Raw genomic sequence first — 22609 nt, forward strand, 5'->3', positions numbered from 1 at the left:
GAAAATAGAAAGAAATTAGTCAGGCATAGTAGCGCATGCCTGTAGTCCCAGCTACTATGGAGGCTGAGACAGGAGGATCACTTGAGCCCAGGAGTTTGAGGTTGCTGTGAGCTGGGCTAATGCCATGGCACTCTAGCCCAGGAAACAGAGCAAGACTCTGTCTCAAAAAAAAAAAAAAAAAAATAGAGATAGGGTCTATTGCCCAGGCTAGAGTGCAGTGGAGTCATCATAGCTCACTGCAACCTCAAACGTCTGGGCCCAAGTGATCCTCCTGCCTCAGCCTCTCTAGTAGTCGGGACTACAGGTGAGCACCAAAACACCTGGCTAATTTTTAAATTTTTTTTGTAGAGAAAGGGTCTCAAAATGTTTGCCAGGCTGATCTCTGACTTTTGATTGGAATGGTTAGTCCATTCACATTAAATGTAACTATCAATGGTTGGATAAGATAGGCCATTTTGCTATTTGTTTCTATCAATCTCATCTTTTTTGTTCTTATTGCTCCCATATTCCTCCTTTACTATTGTTCGTGCAAAAAATTTATTTTTATATTCCATTTTATTTCCTTTTTTGATGTGATAGCTATATTTCTTTGCCTTATTTTTTAGTAGTTCCTCGAAATATAAAATATGCATCTTTACTATATCCTAGTCTAACTCAAGTAAATACTAGTGTACTTCCAATAACATAGGAACGTATCAGCAGTATAGTAGCATTTCCCTCACTCTTGTGTTATTATTGCCATATATATTGTCATCTATATGTAATAAACTCCACAATAAGTGTTATAGGATTTGCTTCGAAGAGTCATGTCTTTTAAAGAAATTGAGAGAATATAAGAGGAAATAATAACCTTTGATATTTGTGCATACATTTATAAATTCCAGTGCTTTTCATTCTTTCTTATGGATCTGAGTTACTATGTGGTGTCATTTCCCTTTAGCCTGATGGATTTCCTTAAGCATTTCTTATAGTGCAGAAATGCTAGCAAAAAATTTTCTCAATTTTCATTTATTTAGAATTGTCTTTATTTTGCCTTCATTTCTCAAGAATCGTCTGGCTATAGAATTCTTGGTTGACAGGCTTTTCTTTTAGTACCTGAATGTGCCATTCCAATGTTTTCTGTCCTCTATTATTTCTGACAAATAGTCAATCACTAATTGTATTGTTTTCAGCCTTTATGCATTCAAATATATTTTTTGCTCCTTTAGCTTTCCTCTCCTCAGATTTCAATTACAGGTAGGATAAACTATTTCATATGATCCCACACAGGTCTCTGAGATTCTGTTCATTTTTCTTCAATCTTTTTTCTCTTTGTTCTTCAGATTTGTAATTTCTGTTGATCTATCCTTAAGGTCATTGACTTTCTTCTGAGAGGTCAAATCTGCAGTTGAGCTCATGTAATACATTTTTCATTTCAGTATAGTACTTTTGTGCTCCAGAATTTCCATTAGAATCTTTTTATAAGATCTGTTTTTCTCATGAGATTTCCATTTGTTCACTCATTATTAGCATATTTTCCCTTAATTATTTGAACATGTACATTTTTAAATTCTTAAGACATTTCATAGTTTGAAATCTTTTTTTGCTAAATCCAACATCTGGGGCCATTTGGAATCAGTTTTTATTGACTGATTTTTGTTTCCTAGGTATGGATCATACTTTTCTCTTTCTTTGGATATCTAATAAGTTTTTTGGTTAAAAAGTGAAACTACAAGTAATATGTTTGATGATTTGGGATTTTTTATTCTTCTTATAATTGTTGTTTTTTGTTTCAGCAGGTAACTAACTTGTCTACACTCAAAACTGCAAATTATGCCTCTCCCAGAGTGTGCAGCCATTGATGATTCTGGTGAATTTTTTATTTTTTGTTTTTTCCCCTGAAGGAGAAGTAGTTGGCTCCCTAAGGTCTCCCCTGCACCTACATAGTTTATTGGTAAGCCAGTGATTTGGCAGAGGTTATGTTGGGATACCTCAAGCCAGTAAGGCTTTCATCTGTACTGAGTTGTATATGGGTTGAGGAGCACATTTAAAGATACAGCAGATCATAAGTCTCTGTAGACTTTTCATTTTCACAGGGCTCTTTGAAATTCACACACAGGTTAAAATTCATCCAGATCTATGTGGAGATTTTATTATATAAGCCATTCTGTGAATCTCTCACTTTTAAAATTTCCCCATACTAGCTTTCTGCCACCCTCCCCAAACCAAAACAACTACCTCCAGCTGACAGAACTGTAGGTTTTAGCAACTCAATACAGGTAGATGCGTAGGAATGCCTCCTACCTGTTCAGTACAATGAAGGCCACAAACTCACTGGTATTTGGACTGGGTAGAGTTTTCATGAGTAGAACTTCTCAAGTTGTTGCATGACTTTGGTCATTTCCCAGTGCTCCAAAATGGTTGTTGTTAATAATTTGTCCAGTTTCATACTTGTTTGCTGTGGAGAGGAACTTTTCTAACTCTTCTTCACGCCACCAGTATAGAAAGTAGAGACTCTGACAGGAGCAACTGGAACTCTCATACATTGCTGGTGGGGATGAAAAAATGGTACACTCACTTTGGAAAAAGCTTGGCAGTTTCTCTTAAAGTTAAATATACACTTTCCAAACAATCCAACAATCCCATCCCTGAGTATTTACCCGAGAGAAATGAAAACATATGTTCATGTAAAGACCTGTACCTGAATGTTCAAAGCAGCGTTAGTAGTCATAAAGTAGCCTAAAACTAGAAACAACCCAAATGTCCCTCAACTGATGAGTGGCTAAACACATTGTGGTATACCCACACAAAGCAATACTATTCAGCATGAGGAATGAACTGTTAATACATAGAACAACATGGATGAATCTCAAAAGTATTATGCTAACTGAAAGAGATCAAACACAAAAGACTACATATTGTATAATTCCATTTATATAAAATTCTAGAAAAGAAAAGACTACAGTTACAGAAATCAGTGGTTGCTACTGGCTAAGGGTGGGGATGGAAATTGACTACAAAGGGGCAAAAGAACTTTCTGCGGTGAAAGAATGTTCTAGATTATGATTGTGGTGGTGGTTACATTATGGCATATGTCCAGCAAAATTTATTACATTGTACTTTTAAATTGCATTAATTATTGCACGTAAATTACTCGATAGCAAATCTGATTAAGAAAAAAGCAAGGGAATGATAACAAAATTTAGGATAGTAGTTGCCATTGGAGGGAATGCAGGGAGATAGAATCTGAGGAGTACACATAAGAACCTTGAATATTGGTGCTGCTTTATGTGGTTTTTCTGTATATTAAATTAAAATTTAAAATAATAGAGGAGAGAGCACCGTGGATCATGGCTGTAGTCCCAACACTTTAGGAAGCTGAGGTGGGAGGATCACTTGAGGCCAGGAGTTTGAGACCAGCCTGGGCAACATAGCAAGATCCCATCTCTAAAAAAAAAATAGCTGGGTGTGGTGGCACACACCTATAGTCCTAGCTACCTAGGAGGCTGAGCCCAGCAGTTTGAGGCTGCAGTGAGCTATAATTATGCCACTGTACGCCAGCCTGGGTGACAGAGCGAGACCCCGTCTCAAAATAAAATAGGGGGGAAATAAGCAAATAGGGGAGAGGAAATATGGACATACACAGACAACCTTAGAAAATTAAGTAGCACCTAGGAAAGAGTGTCATGTCAAGACTTTTGTTTGTTTTTAAATTAGGAGATGCTAGAACATGTTGTGTCAATGAGAATGGCTTGCTAGAGAGAGAGAATAATGATGGAAGAAGGAGGGAACCAAGAAGGAGCCAAGTCTCCGGGAAGTCAAGAGGGGACAGCTTCTGGAGCCAACTGGAGGGACTGGCCTTTGGTAGTGGGAAGGTCCTTTCCTGCATGATAACAAGAGGGAATAAGGAAAAAATAGGTACAGATTCAATTACGCTTAGTAATTTAGTGGTGGGAAGATGAAGCAATTTCCTTCTGAAAATTTCTACTTTCTCAGTAAAGTACAGCTAAGGCCATCAGTGGAAGTGGGGAGGGGTGGGAGGTTTGAGGAGGGTGTTTGACATGGCCATCTGCAGAGTGTTGCGAGGACCTCCTCAAGGAATGTTGCTCAGTGCCAGGTATGCAACACCCCTTCCTTCTACCTAGTACCCGCTTCGGCTAAACTCGAGGCATCTGTTGGCTGAGGGTTATTTACTCCTGTGGTCTGGAGGGGAGAATGCTCAGTCAGTAGGTAATGAGTAAGAGTCAGCAGAGGAGGCAGCTGTCTTCCTGGCACTCTCCTTGCCCTGGATCTGTCATCGAAAACATTGCTAGAGATCTGTTTACAGCGTTTTGCAATCCAAGAAGGGTGAGGGAGGCCCCTTCTACAAGTTTTGCTTCTAGGTTGGCCATTGCTAAACAGACTGTTCTCTCGGGTTGTTTTTGTTCGGGGCATTTGTACATGGTGCTGTTGGATCTGTGCTGAATTGGTCAGCCGATTGCTCCTTTTGTTGTGCTCCCACTTTCTGTGCTACTCTACACTGCATTATAGACTATACTATAGATGTGTGTGTGTGTTTAGGTACACGGGATTACATACTATGACAGTATTTCCGACTATAAGTTGTGCTTTGTTTTGCTCTCTGCCATTGTAGACAATAAATGTGGACTGAACTAATCAATCAATCAAAATGTATTTATGCAATACTTACTGTGGTGTTTGAAATACAGGCTTTAGCAAGAAGTACAGACACTGCCACCTACAATCTGACTGCTAAGACCAGCACATAGTAAAGAGATGCTGTGGTGTAGTGTAAACATTCAGAATTCAGAGTTGAATTTGAAATCTGTAGAAACTAACTGAATTTGTGACCTTGAGCAAGTTGCTTTACTTTCTGGGCCTCGGTTTCCTTGTTTGTAAAGAATGGGAGCCTGGATCATTGTAAGAAATAAATAAGACCATCTAGGTGAAGTGACTAGCATAGTACCCGAGCATAGTTAGAGCTCAGTAAGACTAACCTTGTCACCTGGAAACATCTGGTTAATTAAGGGCTACATTTGAAGTGCAGACCGTCACTTTCTCATCTGCCAAGTGGAGACCAGAGCCACACATACCTTCTCAGGGTCATTGTGGGGACTGTGCTGTTACGAGACCAGGTGGGTTGTCTGTATTGTCTCATTTGTTCTCCATCATACCCCTCTGAGGTAGGAGGACTCTTATGCCTATTTCACAGGTGAGGAAATCACCCAAATGTAGAGAGATTAATTGATTTTCTCAAGGTCAGACAACTAGTAAATGGGAGAATCAAGGGATATAAACCTCGGGAGTCTTTCTTTCTTTCTTTCTTTGAGACAGAGTCTCACCCTGTTGCGTGGGCTAGAGTGCCGTAACGTCAGCCTAGCTCACAGCAACCTCCAGCTCCTGGGCTCAAGGGCATCCTGCTTCAGCCTCCTGAGTAGCTGGGACTACAGGCGTGCACCACAACACCTGGCTAATTTTCTATTTTTAGTAGCGATGGGGTCTCACTCTTGCTCAGGCTGGTCTCGAACTCCTAAGCCTCGGCCTCCCAGAGTGCTAGGATTATGGGTGTGAGCCACCGCGCCTGGCCCTAGGCAGTCTTTTAACTCGATGCACGTAATCGTAGTGGTATTAGTGGTATTAGCAGTTCTACTAGTCGCTGTTGTAGAAGTAAGAGTAAAGAGAGATCACTTTCGTGGGAATGGGATCTGAGTTTGGCTTATAAATATGGCAAGATTTCTGTAGGCAGAGAAAGATGAAACCTTCCCGAAGCAGAGGGCAATTGTGAGCAAAAGCTCAGAGCCTGGGCAGGTGAGGGCTTGCTTACAGAACTAGGCCTTTTTGATCACTGCAGAGGGTCTGCCTTGTAGGGAAACAGAGTAAGATGAGGCCTGAAAAGATGGGTGGGGGCCTGATGTGGAGGGAACTAAACCCTGGAATAAGACATTTGCTTATGGGTTTGTTGTGCACAAGGGGAGTCTTTGATGTGGTGTGCCTGGAACTCGGGCCATAGCCCAGAGTAGAACTGAAGATTTGGGATCTGTGTGCACAGAGGTGGTAACAGTATCCTGTCTAACAGAGCTTTAGCATTTGCCTAGTGCTTTCCCACCCAAAGTTTTTGGTGATCCTCACGATAACCTTGTCATCAGGGTGGGCAGGTTACTCCTATTAAGTGAGTTACCCGTGTGGAATGCCTGCTTAGAGTGGGTAGTTAATTAAGGTCATGTTCTTTTTCACAGACAAGACAATGAGGGTGAAAAATGTTAAGTAACATGCCCAAGTTCACAGAGCTTGTAAGTGTCAGAGCTAAGACTTGAACGCAAGCAACTCCCTGCTTCCGGCTTATTTAGTTTTGCATGCTTTCCAGTGTCAGCCCAATAATGATTGCCATCTACAGAAATTCATTCAACAAACAACTGAGCACTTACTGTATGTCTCACACAGTATCAGGCTATAGCAGTGCAAAGATAAATATGTTTATATATTTTACAAATATGCTCACAAACCATTGGGGAAAGTAGGCTTTTACGTTTTTTTAAAAAAAAAACAAACAAGAATTTGGCAAGTGCAGAGGTGATAGTGGGTGCACAAGTGTTATGGGATGGGGGTGGGTGAGGGGAGAACGGCTTCACAAAGAAGGCAAAGGTCTAGATCTGCAGTTCCCAACCCCTGGGCTGCAGACCGGTACCAGTCTGTGGCCTATTAGGAACCCAGTCACACAGCAGGAGGTGAGCAGCGGGGAAGTGAGTAAAGCTTCATCTGTATTTACAGCTGCTCCCCATTGTTTGCATCACCACATAAGTTCCGCCTCCTGTCAGACCAGCGGGGGCATTAGATTCTCATAGGAGCCAGAACCCTACTGTAAACTGCGCATGCGAGGGATCTAGGTCCACGCTCCTTATGAGAATCTAGTGCCTGATGATCTGAGGTGGAGCAGAGACGGTCATGCTAGCGCTGCGGAGCGGCTGCAAATACAGGTTATCATTAGCAGAGAGGTTTGACTGCACAATGCACACAACACGCTTGAATCATCCCGAAACCATCCCCCACCCCAATCCAAAATTGTCTTCCAAGAAACTGGTCCCTGGTACCAAAAACACTGGGGACCACTGGTCTAGATTACTGTTATTACACCACACAGATTCTTATGTTCTACTTGAATATTGGATGCAATATTTATCCCATTTCTTAAGACCTTTACCAATTTTGATTCATGGTATTCTTAAGCACATGATGGATGCACTAGCTTTTCCCCCCTTTATTTCTTTTACTCGTATTACAAAGAATTTATGTTAAATTTCTTTTTACTCCTTCCTTGAAAATTCTCTCTTCTCACATTTCTGCCACTTAGGGACAACATACTTCAGATATTCCTTGGACTCCGTTCAACTTCCCCCTCCACCTTCCAAACGTGACAGCCTTTGAAGGCCCTGACAGAGAGGGAAGGCCTGGCCACAGTGCCTCTGGTGGGTGAGCGCAAGCTGGGCCCAGAGTTGGCCTGGGGTGTTTTGCCTGGGGCGGCCAAGAATGGAAGCAGCCGCAGTCCCCAGGGTGTGCTGATGTACGCACACAGGAAACCGAGGGCCCACACCTGTTTCTAGAGGCAAAGAGAAGGAATCAAAGGTCAGCTGCTCTGCAGAAGCTAGAACAAAGCGGAAGCTGACTGTACCCATTAAGCAATAACTCCCCAATCTCCCCTACCCCCAGCCTCTGGCAACCAGCATTCTACTTTCACTCTCTGTGACTTTCACTACTCTAGGTGCCTTACGTAAGTAGAATCACATAGTATTTGTACTTTTATGACTGGCTTATTTCACTTGGCATAATGTCTTTAAGGTTGATCCGGTTTGTAGCTTGTGTCAGAATTCCCTTCCTTTTTGAGGCTGAATAATATTCACTGAAGGGATATACCACATTTTAGTTATCCATTCATCCATCACTGGACACTTGAGTTACCTCCACCTTTTGGCTATTGTGAATAATGCCGCTATAAATACAGATGTATAAATATCTCTCTGAGATCCTGTTTTTATTCTTTGGGGTGTATCCATACCTTTTAAAGGTTCTTTAGGTGATTTGAAGCCTGGCTAAAGCTGAAAACCTCCTCTTCGTGCATAGAAGAAGAAGGGAGTCAAAGGGATGATGTAGAGACTTGGGGGATATGCAACTGTGCGGAGCCTGGGAGCAGGCAGGCATGGGGCGGACAGGGACGAAAAACACAGGACTATGACAACGAGAGGGTGTCAGATGACCCCATTCTCCATGGGGAGGTGATGTCATCTGCTGACCAGAGCAGCGAGGGGGGAAGAAGATTGATGACAGTTATTGAGAGGGATGCAATTGGCAGATGAGCAAAGATTGAAGACAAGAAAAGCACCCAGGGGCATGTGTGTGTTGGAGGAGAGGGGTAGGAATAGAAGGAACTCCTTTGCATTAAAATCAAGCTCACCTGAGGGCAAGGAGCCAAGAAAGTGGCGAGTGTGCTCAGAAATGGATAAGAAATCATCAGAAGGCTCTAGGGTGTGTCTGCGAGGGCCAAGGCAGAGTGGACATGCGGCAGGCTCGGGGACTCCATAGCAAGGTGGAAAAAATGGATCATGGAAATGATCCAGGTTTGGAAATGGGCCAGAGGATGTGGCAGAAGGTCAAGGGAGGAGAGGGAGGCGAAGTGCCAGGGAGTGCTGAGTCGTGCATACCTAGACAAGCCCAGGCCTCACGGGGGCTCCTGGTGGAAACAAGGAGAGTCACCGTCCACAGAGGCACCGCCAGCTACTCCATCAAGTCAGTCACACTGCTTCTCTGAGACTGCCTTGCCGCGAGCCCCCTCTGTCCCCAGACTGACTGCCCTCCTTATAGATCAAGGTCTTCCTTGCTGCGTTCAGATGCCAGAATCCCCCCTTTGTGCCGGCCCCATTGTCCCCTCACTGCAGCCCGCAGCCCGCTCCAGTGCCCACAGTAACAGATGTCTAACATCTCAGGGAGTCCCCTCAATGAGTCAGTGGGTGACTTTGCTCTTCTAGAAGTCCTTGCCCTCCCTACTGAACTACAGCAGCTGTGGGCCCAAGTGACAGTCCCCAGTGATCTCATTTTGAGCTCATCTTTCTTTTTATTTAAATAAATAGAAGGCTTTTTTAAACAATTGTCCTGAAAAATCCATTCTCATCCTCCTCCCTTCCTCCTAGATGACCCGATATGTCTTATTGACCTCAAATTTTTTTTGCACCTAATGGCTAATATGAAGCTTTGTTCCTATGTCCCTGTGATGCCCCATTTACCCCCAGTCTTTGTTGGCGTCGTTCCACCTCCTTGCATGGCTTTGTGGGGCTCAGCTTTATCCCTGTATAATTGCTCAGACTACCTCCTGCCTGCTCGGAGAAATCTGTCAGTTGCCGCCTGCTGCTTGCTGTCTGTTATCTTTTACTTGCTTCGCTGGGCTTTTGGCCGCCCTCTGGACATTGCTGCTATTCTAGGACTAGATATAGATCTGTTTGTTTTTCTAAGTAGCCTATTACACTAGCATTTTGCTGTCCACATTTTATTGCCTTTCTTTCTCTCGTTTTCCCTCCTCCTCGCAGGCATGTCAGAGGCTTTGCGGCAGGCAGGGAGCCTAGGGAAACTACCGTCCCACTGGCGTCCTTGAAGTGTCCAGACTGTGTCCTTCAGCTGCAAACGTGTACGCAGCCCTGCGAGGGGCCGGCTGACTCTGGGCAGCCCAATCCTTAGGGAATCAACTTTATTTAATTAGTAAAATGGCCAAAGTTAATGATAAAAGATGAGGGGCTGGGGAAAGAAAATGATGTACAAGGAGATATTCTCTTGTTCTTTGTTTTGTGTGTGCAGGGGCAACATTTGCATGCACCATGTGGCTTGACTGATAGTGCGAAGTGAGGCCCCTCCAAGGTTCTTCTTGGAAGAGGCTGCCCTCTTTGCTTCATTCCCAGTCAGCTTCCGCTTTGTTCTAGCTTCTGCAGAGCAGCTGACCTTTGATTCCTTCTCTTTGCCTCTAGAAACAGGTGTGGGCCCTCGGTTTCCTGTGTGTGTACATCAGCACACCCTGGGGACTGCGGCTGCTTCCATTCTTGGCCGCCGCAGGCAAAACACCCCAGGCCAACTTTGGGCCCAGCTTGCGCTCACCCACCAGAGGCACTGTGGCCAGGCCTTCCCTCTCTGTCAGGGTCTTCAGAGGCTGTCACGTTTGGAAGGTGGAGGGGGAAGTTGAACGGAGTCCAAGGAATATCTGAAGTATGTTGTCCCTAAGTGGCAGAAATGTGAGAAGAGAGAATTTTCAAGGAAGGAGTAAAAACAGATTTAAAATAAATTCTTTGTAATACGAGTAAAAGAAATAAAGGGGGGAAAAGCTAGAGCATTCATCAAGTGCTTAAGAATACCATGAATCAAAATTGGTAAAGGTCTTAAGAAATGGGATAAATATTGCATCCAATGTTCAAGTAGAACATAAGAATCTGTGTGGTGTAATAACAGTAATCTAGACCAGTGGTCCCCAGCGTTTTTGGTACCAGGGACCAGTTTCATGGAAGACAATTTTGGATTGGGGTGGGGGATGGTTTCGGGATGATTCAAGCGTATTACATGTATTGTGCAGTCAAACCTCTCTGCTGCTGATGACCTGTATTTGCAGCCGCTCCGCAGCACTGGCATCACCACCTCAGCTCCACCTCAGATCATCAGGCACTAGATTCTCATAAGGAGCGTGGACCTAGATCCCTCGCATGCGCAGTTTACAGTAGGGTTCTCACTCCTATGAGAATCTAATGCCGCTGCTGATCTGACAGGAGGCGGAGCTTATGTGGTGATGCAAACAATGGGGAGCAGCTGTAAATACAAATGAAGCTTTACTCACTTCCCCACTGCTCACCTCCTGCTATGTGACTGGGTTCCTAATAGGCCACAGACTGGTACCAGCCTGCAGCCCAGGGTTTGGGAACTGCAGATCTAGACCATCAATTCCCAACTGGCTTAAATGCTCAATACCACTCCACGATCAAGAGGGTGAGGGTGTCTGGCTTTTCTCTTTCATTCTTTCACTGAGCTATTTTACCAGTATTTTTGAACACTAGCCCAGCGCTGGTGCTATATGCTGTGGGAGATACAAAGAGGTATAACACTTAGGAGCTGCCCTCCAGACAGCTAGACACATATTAATAAAAAGTTAAGTTAGAATAAAGACACAAAAGCGGCTACAAGAGAGTATATGATTAAGTATCGATTCAGAAAGTACCAGGGGTTCTCATGAGGGAGTATTCCTGTGGGCTGGAGTGATCACAGAGGGTTTATGGAAAAGATAGGCCTCAAAAGGACCTTGATAAGTAGGCAAGATTATAAAGGAAAAGACAAATTCTCATGCTTAGTGATGACTTACAGAGTTCTCATTATGGATGACAGACTGTAGAATAGCTATAGCTGTCTTGGGTGAAAATCGACAAGGGTCATGTTTGCTAACTTCCAGAACCTCCCTGAGAGGAGGACACGAAGACTCAGTGACAAACATCTGGTTTTTGGGGTTGCTGGGCAGGGCGTGTTTCAGATGCATCCTTACTGTGGTACAGGCCTGGAAGGTGCGTTCTATGCCCTGGAGAGCAAAGGGATAGGTTTAGATGCATTTAGCTTCCAGTAATGGGATGCTTCTCTTCTAGAAAAGGGAGCCCCCTCTGATGGAGAGAAGTCAGTGATTTAGGACGCCAAATCTCAGATGACTCTTTCATTTCCTATTTTTCTTGGTGCCTTTTCTGAGCTCTCCAGTCAGCTCATTGAATGTTCTCGTTCTGAAAGTTCTCCTTTCATCCAAAGGGTGGTTTTACACTTCTGGGCAGATCTCTTGCTATCCCCAGGGCTCTAGTGACACAAAGCAGACAAGAGCAAGAGGCTGTCTGAGCACCACTGGAGGAAAGCCCAGAAGAGGCGGCCACCCACGGTGCTCGCACTCCCCTGGCTCAGAGAGCAGTTGCTTTGTTAGACCCTGTACCAAAAGATTTGCTCTTAACTCCGCTGAGGCCGTCCCCCCAGATTGCAATAATTACAGAACAGCGCTTCTCACCACCCTTCATAAAGCACACGTGAAACCAGCTGGGCCTGTGAATCACCCACTGCAGTGAAAGCTCTGTAATTTCACATTTGCAATTTGAGGTGCTCATGTTCAAGCTGAAAGTACCTTTATTTTTGAAGGATTTCATTCAATAGACATTCGTTCACCAAATATTTATTAATACCTGCTGTGTGTCAGGCAATATGAGGTGCCAAGAAAAACGATACATCTGATTTATTGGTCTGAACAACATATAAATTACTTATTCAGCTGATGTGTAAATAAGTTATATATTTATTTATCTGAACTATCAGAGGCGAAGAGAAGCACAGATAATTTTTAAAAGCATAAACCAAGGAAGCGTCTTTACATAAAATAGTATACTTGTCATCCTGGTTCAGAACCAAGTTCTCTCTGGACTAATATTTTGTCTACGACAGTGGCAGCAAACACATTTGGTGTAATTCTAAGAATCCATTCTAGGGAAATAATCAAAGACATGATCAAAGGTTTATCTATATTGGGAGCCATTGCAATGTTATTTAAAAGAGAAAAAAAGGGGGCCGGGCGCGGTGGCTCACGCCTGTAATCCTAGCACTCTGGGAGGCTGAGGCGGGAGGATTTCTTGAGCTCAGGAGTTTGAGACCAGCCTGAGCAAGAGTGAGACCCCATCTCTGCTAAAAATAGAAAGAAATTAGCTGGACAACTAAAAATATATAGAAAAAAAACTTAGCCAGACATGGTGGTGCATGTCTGTAGTCCCAGCTACTTGGGAGGCTGAGGCAGGAGGATTGCTTGAGCCCAGGAGTTTGAGGCTGCTGTGAGCTAGGCTGATGCCATGGCACGCTAGCCTGGGCAACAGAGCAAGACTCTGTCTCAAAAAAAAAAAAAAAAAAAAAAAAAATTAAAAAAAAGAGAAAAAAAGGAAACTCTTTTAACTGCTGAATAAGAGTAGTTTGGTGAAATAAACTAGGGCCTATCCATACAATGGCAAATCATTACAAATCGAGTTTTAAAGAATAATTAGTGATGTGAGAAAATGTTTCCCACATATATTAAGATTTAAAAACCAGGATATAAAAGTATACACTGCATATGTTTTCAATGTGGAGGAAATATCAATTTACATATGCAGAGGAAAAAGACTGAAATGTTAGCAATGTATGTCTGGGGGCAGGATTATGCATGGCTTTATTTTCTTTACATTCCACAGTTTTAAAATGTTGAACTGGCTGGGCTTGGTGGCTCACGCCTGTAATCCTACCACTCTGGGAGGCCCAGGCTAGAGGATCGCTTGAGGTCAGGAGTTCGAGACCAGCCTCAGCACAAGTGAAACCGCGTCTCCACTAAAAATAGAAAAACTGAGCCAGATGACTAAAAAAAAAAAAATTTAGCCGGGCATGGTGGCACATGCCTGTAGTTCCAACTACTCAGAAATCTGAGGCAGGAGGATCGTGTGAGCCCAGGAGTTTGAGGTTGCTGTGAGCTAGGCTGATGCCATGGCCCTCTAGCCTGGGCAACAGAGCAAGACTCTGTCGCAAAAAAAAAAAAAAAAAAAGTTTAATTATTTACTGTTTCTGTAAGAAGAAAAAAACAAATTTTTAAAGAATATTTGGTGCAGGGGCCTTATTTTCCTTTATGGAATTAATTTTTAAATATTATTAAAAAACCGTCAGTCTTCCCTACCCCTCATTCTTATATTTCCTTAAATACTCTTTCTGGATTTGTCACACTTGACTTCATCTAAAATTTTGAACCAATTTGTGACTGTCCAGGACGTACTATGAGGGCAATGAAATCCGTGAACTGACTTGCTGGCATTGCTTGGGGCCGCACTACTTACCGTCTGGGTCACTAGGCAGGCTGGGTGGGACAGAGCCAGTTCCGAGCCTGGCCCCTGACGGGCCCTCACCACTGCTCCACGCCCGGCTTTATTTATTCCAGTTGCAACTCTCTGCCTTGTACAGTGTCATTTTTTAAAAAATTAAGAATTCATAAAAAAAAGAATTCATTTCTTTTTATTGTGGTAAAATAGACATAACATATGTTTAAGCATACAGGTAAATGGCATTAAGTGCATTCACATTGTTGTGCAACCACCACCACCATCCATCTCTGGATCTCTGTCATCTGCCCTGGCTGAAACTGTTCCCTTTAAACAATGACTCGCCATCCCCCGCCCCCCAGCCCCTGGCAACCACCATCCTACTCTCTGTCTCTGTGAATTTGACTACTCTAGGTACCTCATATAAGTGGAATAATGCAATATTTGTCCTTTTGTGACTGGTTTATTTCCCTTGGGATCACGTTCACCCATACTGTACCATGTGTCAGTATTCTCTTCCTTTTAAAGAGTGAATTGTGGGCCGTTGCATGTATATGCCACGTTTGGCGCATCCACTCACCTGTCCGTGGATATCTGGGTTGCTTGCACCTAGTGGGTTTATTGGGAATAAGGCTGCTATGAACAAGGATGTACAAATATCTGTTTGAGCAATTCTTTTGTTCAAAGTAGCATTGCTGGGTCATGCGATAATTCTATTTTCAATTTTTTGAGTAGCTGCTAAACTGTTTTTCATAGTGGCTGCACCATTCTACATTGTATGGTGTTATTTTTATTCACTTTTCTCTTCCCTAATTAGATTGCTCTTTTCTTGAGATCGAGCACCCTGTTGCATTCACCTTTGAATCCCTCAGAGCACCTACAAAACTGCCTCTAGTATTTTAGGTGCTCAATAAATACGTGAATAAAAGTTTTTTCCCCAAGCTCTTAGAAGTTCATCTCCACTCTTGGTGTGCTCCTCCTTCTTCTCTTCCTTGTTCTTCTTTCAGCTCTCATAGTTTGTGATTTAGTGGACCTCTGCTAATAAATCTCTATCTTAATGATTTATAATCTTTGGCCATGTAGCTGAGAGCCTGGGCAATACAGTCAGAACGACCTGGCCTCAAGTCCTGGCTCTGCCACTTACAAATTGTATGACCCTGGGCAAGCTTCTAAACTTTTGCTTCAGATATTTATTTGTTTACTTATTTTTATTTTTTTAAAATTTTTTAAGCCAGTCAAATTTAGCAGTGGGGGTCAGATATTTGTTGCTGCATAGCAAAACACTCCAAAACTTGGTGGCCTGAAACAATGACTATTTTATTATTTATTAGAATTCTGTGTGTCTGCTGGGTCATTCTTGTGATCCACGTGGTGTTGGCTGGGGGCACTCACATGGCAGCTTTCGTCAGCAAGCTTGGCTAGGGTTGGAATGACCTAGAAGGCCCCACTCACATATCTGGCATGTCACGTCTGGCGGAGCTGGAATTGCTGGGGCCTGGCTGGGTCTTTCCCTCTCTCTTCTAAGTTTTCCATAAAAACTGGGCCCCTTTTTCCATATGGCCTTTCTCCATGTGGCCCTTCTCTCTCAACATGTTAGTCAACTTCTTTACATGGCAACTGACTTTCAAGACAGCAGAAATGGAAATTGCCAGTGTTCTTAAGGTATAGGTAAGCCAGAATGGGCACAGCATCACTTCCAATCTATTCTTTGGTTGAAAGCAGCCACAGGCCAGCTGAGGCTCAGCAGGAGGGGAAATAGACTCCAATATCTGGTGGGAGGAAGAGCATTTGCATACTGGAATGAGAGGAATTGGTGGCCATGATTGCAGACAACCCATCTTAAACCTCAGTTTCCCCATCTGTGAAATGGGAGATAATAATAGTAACTGTCTTTCCAAGATTATAGTGAAGATGAAATGTGATAATGCATGTAAGATATGCACTAATCATGATTTCAATCATTATTATTATTATATTCTTATTGCTATTTTATTCCAATCAGGATGGATGTTGTTCATGTTCATTTTGAAATTCTCTTTCTTTATTCAATAAGATCAATACAGTGCTAATCGCCACAAAGAGTACTGAAATCAACACAAGAATTCCTACCCTCCCTGGCACAAGCCAGGCTGGCCTCTCAGGAATCCTCAGGGTTTTCAGTCTTTGCACCTGTGCCCTACTTCCTCCTTGAGGGGGCATTCTTTTCTTATTTATTTATTTATTTGTTTGTTTATTTTATTTTATTTTAGAGACAGGGTCTTGCTGTGTTGCCCAGGCTACAGTACAGTGGCCCAATCATAGGTCACTGTGACCTCAAATTCCTGGTCTCAACAGCCTCCCAAGTAGCTGGGACTATAGGCGTGTGCTGCCATGCCAGGCTAGCTGTATTTTTATTTGTAGAGATGGGGTCTTGCTATGTTGCTTAGGCTTGTCTTGAACTACTGGCCTCAAGTGATTCTCCCACGTTGGCCTCTCAAAATGCTAGGATTACAGGCATGAGCCACCACACCCAGCTGAGGTGTGGTTCTTGGACTGAAAGGGCATCACCATCTTTGGGGTCCACTTTTCAAATCCAGGAGCTTTCTGCAATTTGTTTTTATGAAATTAGCATGTTGCATCTTGGGAAATCTTAATGTCTTCTTTCTGAAGTTTCTTTCTGAGATTTCATTATATACTTTCAGGAAGGAGAAATAAAAAACAGAGGGTAACAGAGTGACAAAATGCACTCACTCCATGATTCAGATAGTCAAACAGAAACATCACTTCTATGATGATCTGGTCTTCTTTCCCAAATCGTATCTACTGGGGAGTGGGAGGAAAATTCTGCTCACAAGTCCATCTGATGTAGAGTAGTCCAACCTGATCCTTTAAACAGTTCTTTTTAGATGGTGTCCCATGTCTCTTGGATAAGATGCTGTGTCTGTCAGAGAGCCTTCCCCTCTCCTGGTTTCCTCCCTATGATGATATCTGGGTATAAGGGAGATGTTACAGCTATTGCTACTGCTTGGACAAATGGAAGAACCAGAATCCTTGGGTGCCATGTCATGTCCCTCCTCTGGTTTCCAGGGTGATGTCCTTTGTCCATCAGCTTGCTGCTTGTCTTACAGGCGTTTCATCTCTGGGTGCTGCCCTTGCCTAATCCAACCGTGGCTTAGTGCCTGTGGGTGCCATGGCCACTCTGGGGCCTAAACATGGCTTCCCGGAGATCCCAACCCAGGCAGTCAGCCTGGGCCCTCTTTGGGGCAGCCTCACCCCGGTACAGCAACCCCTCTGGCATTCTCCAGGGCCCAGCTCTCAGGCCCTGGGGATCAGCCTCCCTCTGGCTGCCCATCCTGCCAAGCCTGGCCCTTCCTCCTTTCAAAGTTTTTTGCTTTCACAAACAGTGTCTTGGTGAATGTATTGTATGTCTCTGGTGTTTTCCAGGAATAGATACAGAGGAATGGAATTGTGGGGTTTTTAAGTTATACACATTTTTATATTTTAAGATGGTCCCATATTTACCACCAAAGTCACTGTTACTAATGTACACTCTATTATTCTACACCCTTGCTAACTGTAGAGCTATCCAGATTGATAAAGTTTGTCAATCTGATGGTTGTTAAAACAATTTCAGTATTGCTAAGCATTTTTTCTTATGTTTATTGCCCGTATCTATTCTGTGAATATCCTGTTCATATCTTTGACTCCTGTTTTAAGTCAGTTTTTTGTCTTTTTTTTATGGGTTGATAAATCTGGGTGTCTTAGTCATCTTGGGATGCCATAACAAGATACCATAGACTGGGTGGGCTTAAACAACAGAAATTAATTAATGAATTCATTAATTTCTCACAGTTCTAGAGGCTGGAAATGTGAGGTCAAAGTGCCAGTGGTGTGGGCTTATCACTCAGGTTGCAGATAATGCCTTCTCACCGTGTCCTTAAATGGCCTTTCCTCAGTGAGAGAGATCTCTTCCTCTTCTTACAAGGCCACCAATCCTATTGGATTAGGACCCCACCCTTACGACCTCATTTACCCTTAATTATCTCCTAAAAGCCCCATCTCCCAGTACAACCACACTGGGGGTTTGGGGTTTAACAAATAAATGTGGGGGGAACACAATTCAGTCAGTAGCACCAGGATACTATTCTTTTGCCTGTTATATGTGTTTGCATATGTATGTGTGTATATGCATGTATGCAAATGAGAAAATGCAAATATTTTCTCACCTAGACCATAACTTTTCATTTTGTTAATGGTATCTTTTGTCATAGATAAGTTTTTAATTTTGATGTGTCAAATTTGTTTACCTTTTCTTTGTTTTAATGATGTAAGCAGGCCTTCTGTACCCCTAAGGTCATGAACATACTATTTGTTCTTCTATATTTTAGGAGAACTTGCCTACTGCCTATTGCCTTTTGAACCTGATGCCTTTTGCACGAGCTGGAAGGAGGTGCATTTTTAACTAATGGTTCCATTTCTTTAATGGTTATTAGTTTATTAATGTTTTCTACTTCTTCTTGGACAAATTTTGGTTATTTATATTTTCTTAGAAAATCATCTTTTTCATCTGGGTCTCAAATTCATTGGTATAAAGTTGTGCATAATGTTCCTTTTAAAAGTTATCCTTTATATTTGTACATATCCCTTTTCATACCTGATAGTGCTTATTAAGCATTTTCTCTTTTTTAGTAATCATTCTAGCCAAATAATTTTTATCTTAAAAAAGCAAATCTGTGGTTTTATTGATCAATTTTGCTGAGTTTTCCCCCTATTTCACTAATTTCTGCTTCTATATTAATCCAGTTCTTACCAATTACTTGGCTTTATTTTGTTTTTCTTTTCAATATTTTTTATAGTCTAATAAATAAATGTAAGGCTACAGTTTTTTTTCTGAAAGTTATTTTGGCCATATCCCATTGGTTTTGATGTGTGCTACTTTCATTGTGGTTCAGTTCCAAGTAGTTTACTTCCTCTTTAAAGCAAGAGATCTTTAGAAGTATGTTTTTATATTTCAGGAGTATGGGTTCTTTTGGCTCCTCGTTTGTTCATTTCTAAATTTATTGCACTATGGTTAATGAATGTGGCCTGTATAATAACAGTTTTTTTAAAAAATATGTTGTTATTTCCTTTAGGCATAGAACAGAGTCAAATTCAGTGAACTTTGCATGTGTGCTTTTGACTTAAAAAAAACAGTATAATATTGCATTATTTTTACCTTCCAGTGTTGGCATAGCTTCTGAGATGGGCAATAATTTAGTTGCATTTACTAGCAAAACTATCATTGACTTATTTATTCAACAGATATTTATTGAGTGCCTGCACATTCTAGGAACCGTAGGCTTGGGGGGACACAAAGGTGAACAACAACCAACGGTCGGTGTGGAGAAGCTGACACAAACCACACAGTCCTGTTAGTGAAATACAGGGCTGAAGAAAACACATTTGACTCTGTGAGTGCGTATCACAGAGATCCTGTTCTAGGGAAAGCCTTGCTAATACTTCAGCGGAGCCAGAGGGCGAGTGGAGGTTAACTAGGAAAAGGGCTGGAGAAGGGAGGAGGAGAGTGTTCCAGGAGAACAGCAGGGTGTGGGCCCCTCCATAGAACACAGACCAGGTGTGCTGGGGGCCTGAAGCAGGCCCGCGTGGCTGCAGCTCCCAAAGCAGGTGTTCCTGGTGTTGGAGGCAGCTGGGAAGGGTGGGGAGTGGGGAGGGTGCAGACCACTCAAGGCCCTAGGAAGAATTTTTCTCTTTTTATTTAAGAAAAATGAGAAATCCTCAAAAGAGTTTAGATAGTCTTACAGGATCATATTTGCAGTTTTAAAAGATAACGTTAAGAGGAACTTTTCATGTTTGCTCTGGGAAATTATTTTATTCCTTAATGCTGTATATAGAGAGGTTCTATTTTTTACCTTGCTCCCTCCCTTTAGTGATGTTGAACTAAATGTATTAAGAAAATACTCACCCAGCGCATCTTCTATTAGTGGCCTACAAATTACCCTGTGCCTTTGGCACCAAAGTCTGCAGTGGCGGTAGATTATAATAATGCTAACAACACTCTCATCATAAGAAGAGGAATGACAGCTACCATTGTCTGAACACTCACGATGTGTCCTAGCTCTGTGCTAGGTCCTCTGCAAGTTTTATCTCACTGAATCTTCACAATAACCTTAGGAGACTTTAAAACATTTTTTTGCTACCACACAGGCCAACCACCACGCCTGGCATCACTTCTGAAGGGGAACGCTCCTGTCTACCACCTCAGCAGCATGCGGGGCGCCCTGGCTGGACTGGGGCGGCCTGGACCCAACAGCAACCAACCCACTGGCCTGCCAGCAGCATATAAGGTATCAGAAGACAAAAGCTCCATCCAAATTGCTTGTTGCTTTTAGAAATTGTAAGCTGGGATATGTAGAGGACATCAGTTCACTGCAAAGACTGAAGTTGAGAGATGAGAAGGCGGAGAGCCACGGTGAGCCCGGCTGAGGCCAGGGCGTGAGGAACAGCCGCTGTGAGGTACAGGAAAGGCATGTGGGGAGGCGGTGAGGTACAGGGGAACGGGAACCCTTGCAGAGTAGCCAGCTCGCATAGGTGGTGAGCAGTAGAGGACAGATCCAAACATTCCTGCCCTGGGATCCACACCCGCCCCTCGCCCCTCGGAACCTTCCTCCTCTCGGCTTTGCGTGAGATGCCTGCCTCCCGCCTCAGACCCTCATCACCAGAGCACACCTGAAAGAATCTCTGCTCCACGCAACCCCGGGGACTCAGCACTCCCAGGCGCAGATGAGGAAACAGGCTCAGAGAGGTAAAAGAACCTGCACAAATTGCCGCAGCTAATGGGCAGAGCAGAAATTCGAACTCCAATGCGTGTGATTCTAAAGCCCCTGTCCTTAAGCATGATACTGTGTATTACAGCAGCAGGAATCATCTGCTCAAAAACAATGGCTCAGACTGCTAGCTTTTCCTTACCGTGAACACAAACACAACCGGCACACGACTTTAAAATAGTAAATCAAGTTACCTGCACTATTGGCCTGTTGTTAAATATCGTGGCCTAACAATCCTCCACATAAGAGGACTATTGCTTTTGTGCTCACTGCTCAAAAACAGCTTTTCCACCTAGTCAACTCCTGAATGGGAGGAGCAGAGAAGGCAGCAGGGACGCTTCAGGAGATAGGTTTATAATTTCTCTTCCGAGAACTGGTAAAAGCCTTGCAGGTCTGAGACACAATTATCCACTCACTCAGGGAGTGGTCTTGGGAGAACTGGGTCATGCAAAAGAAGCGTCCAGCAATCACTGGGAAGTAGATTGCTGTGACTCCGGTCTTTGGTAGTGGACGATCAGAGCTGGGCGCCTAATCAACCCTAATTGTGGTCCTCTATGCAGGACGTTCTCTTCCATGGTCAGTGAGAAGGGAGGGAATTGAGAACAAATTTAATGAGTACCTAGAATGTGAGGCTTTGTGCCCACTGAAAGTGTAAAGTTCAGAGTCATTGGTACATAGGCCTGAAATAGCTCTTCTTCACTGCAACACAGCAGAAAATCTCTGAGGCTTCAGCCTCCTGGTAAACGTGACCCCTCTCCCTGTATACACCTGGACCCAACTGCCGCTCCTGACTTGCCCCAGGTCCTGTGCTGAGGGCAGAGGGGATCCTCATCTTTCCTCTTCCTTCCAGCGAGCCCTCGTGTGTCCTGTGCCAATTGCAGCTGAAGACGCTTCCCTGCCAGATCACCTTTTGCCTGATTCCTGGTGTTTATCCTGTCCAGGTGGGGCACTCTGACCCAGAGACCAGACAGACCCGCAGAGGTGAGATCGACTAGGAAAGGCCCAATGGGCTGCGTGTCCCGTGAAGGTCGGCAGACCGCCAGTGTCACAGTGGCCAACAGCAAAGATCAAAATCAGCCGTGAGTGCGGCCCGGGATTCACAGGTCACCTGAGTCCTCCACCTTCGCTCTTTCCTTATCATAGATCTACTGCACTATTGCTCTCTGAACATTTGTCTTTTAAAAATTCACTTTTTAACTCAATTAAATAAAACTTTATATCATTATAGTAAATGAAAAATGAGAATCACTTGTCAAAAATAAAGAAGGACGCTTTAAAAATCAATTTAACTACTTGTAGAAATCGTTGGTCCATGTTTCATCTAAAACCACAGCTCACCGTCATCGGGGCCTGCCTGCCTGACCTAGGCCTGGCTGCAGGCTGGAGTGTCTGGGCCTGGCCTGGGGCTCCAGGGTCAGCCCTGCATATGGTGTTCCCCCCAAGTGCAGTTGAGGGACTGCAGAGAGGTGACTGAAGCCTGCTGGGCCTCATTTCCTTCCTCGTCACCGGGGAAAACCAATGATACCCGCCCTGTGGGGCTGGTGCAGAGCTTGGCTGGAATACTGCAAGCGCTCAGCACAGGGCCTGGCACCCTCCACTGGTGCCGCCTGGTTTTTCCAGGGTTCTCTCTGTAAGTGCACCTTGTGATTTTCTTAGATTATCTATCACAATCTCTGTTTGGAAATGTGGCTTCTATTTATTTATTTTTTGTACTTACATAAGAATATTTATTTCCATGCTCACGTGTTGCAAGTTGACTCTAGGTGGATTAATCTTGGATGGGCATGGATGGGTGGCTTTGCTTTAGGTTGCTTGTTTGTCTGAATTGTAGTCTGCACTACATTTCTCTCATCATCCCTGGCCCAGCTGCTATCTACAGCATATTCTTCTCGTGGTGCCTGGTGGCCTGCTTTTGTCAGGATAAGTGGCAGGAGCAAGAGAGATCAAACCAAATTGTGCAAA

At 43.5% G+C, this 22609-nt stretch overlaps 1 long non-coding RNA gene across 2 annotated transcripts; it reads left to right on the top strand.

Annotated features, from left to right (window-relative positions):
* The first annotated feature begins 4015 nt into the window (after positions 1 to 4015).
* On the top strand, positions 4016 to 21890 carry LOC123635538. Of its 2 annotated transcripts, none has more exons than XR_006734154.1 (3): positions 4016 to 4096; positions 20028 to 20167; positions 21498 to 21890. It is a non-coding gene; the product is annotated as an uncharacterized LOC123635538 (long non-coding RNA). The 2 variants fall into 2 exon arrangements; XR_006734155.1 differs by having other exon boundaries at positions 21589 to 21890.
* The last annotated feature ends 719 nt before the right edge of the window (positions 21891 to 22609 follow it).

The sequence above is a fragment of the Lemur catta genome, chromosome 3 (genome assembly GCF_020740605.2).
Source record: "Lemur catta isolate mLemCat1 chromosome 3, mLemCat1.pri, whole genome shotgun sequence".
NCBI lineage: Eukaryota > Metazoa > Chordata > Mammalia > Primates > Lemuridae > Lemur > Lemur catta.